This window comes from Cariama cristata, unplaced genomic scaffold, assembly GCF_000690535.1.
Source record: "Cariama cristata isolate BGI_N322 unplaced genomic scaffold, ASM69053v1 scaffold15540, whole genome shotgun sequence".
NCBI classification, from domain to species: Eukaryota; Metazoa; Chordata; class Aves; order Cariamiformes; family Cariamidae; genus Cariama; species Cariama cristata.
Genome location: NW_009596556.1, coordinates 102,059 through 103,410, shown reverse-complemented (window position 1 = coordinate 103,410; position 1,352 = coordinate 102,059).

Here is a 1,352-nt window from a genome sequence, read left to right as displayed (position 1 = left end):
CAGCGAGAGGCTCCTAAGCATCCCAGCAGTTCTGTCTTGAAAGGCCATTGCCTTGCGGAGACACAGGTTCCTTACACGGGGATGCACACGAGTGTGCACATGGTGTGTGCTCGGCTGCTCGTGAGCGCGGCTGGCTGAGAGCCCTGGTGGGACCGCCCTGCTGCTCCCCTGAGGGACACGAGGACGGGATGTCACCTCGCTCCTGCTGACTGCCATGCGTGATGCTCAGGATGCTCAAAGCCTCGCAGCGAGTTGCCGACTCCTCACATCAGACCCGAGGAGGCAGTGAGACCGAATCTGCCCCAGGCACCAGCACAAAATCCTGAGGCTGTTTGGCTTGAGCCTGCTCCTCTCCATCAGAGACACTCACATCCATCATCATGCCTGCGTCTGCCCACCTTCAACCGGGGCTTCCCCTGGACCGCCAGTTACGGACTAAACAAAAAGCACTGGAACAAATTAAACACCTAACTGCCACCCAACCTTCAGGAAAGGTGTCAATCATCTAACTCATTTTCCTGAATGGAACAAATCGTGTCTGAAATAAAATAAATCCTCACTTTCATTGCTGGATTCAGTCTCCATCCATTCAGGACCGTACCGATGCCATCTGCTTTGTCACTTAGAAGAAACGGATGCATATTGCACAGCCTGATCTCCCATGCAAGGCAACCAGCCTGGGTCTCCCAGCAGTCTTCAGTTCAGCAACACACATTTCCCCACACCTTAACATCAAGAATAAGTGAGGCAGACGTATATAAAAGGACACACTTTATTAAAAGTTACATTCAGCAGCAATGGACATATTTATTTAAGTAGATTTTAACTGTCAAGGAGCTTATAATTATAAATCCCTCTAAGGCATTAAAAGCTCTTAGATGTTTTAACTTCTTTGCAATCATTTCATATAAATAGGTAAGGTAAATGATGCTTGCCTAAGAAGAGGATACCCCAGCTGCAATAAACAAAGATATACATACAAATATATGTATAAAACATTGATTTTTGTTATAAACTCATTGATGGGGATATTTCACAATCTTTAAGGCTTGGGCTCTGGCCCTGCAAGTATTATTCACATAAGAAGTCTACTGTTTAAGTTACCACGTGCAAGTGTACAGATTGCTCACACGGATGAGAGCATGGCAGGGCCTAAGTTTTGACAGATTCAGCAAAAATGTTGAAACGCTCAGTGAAATATATTTACAATCTGTGCAAGTAGCATCACCTACTGTTATTGATTACAGAGGTCTCTCTCGGAAGCTATTAACAGCAGAAAGGCACCGTGGCAAAGCCTAATTGGCATCCGTTAGCTCTCTGGTTTTGACACTGTAGCTCTCCCTTCTGAAGAG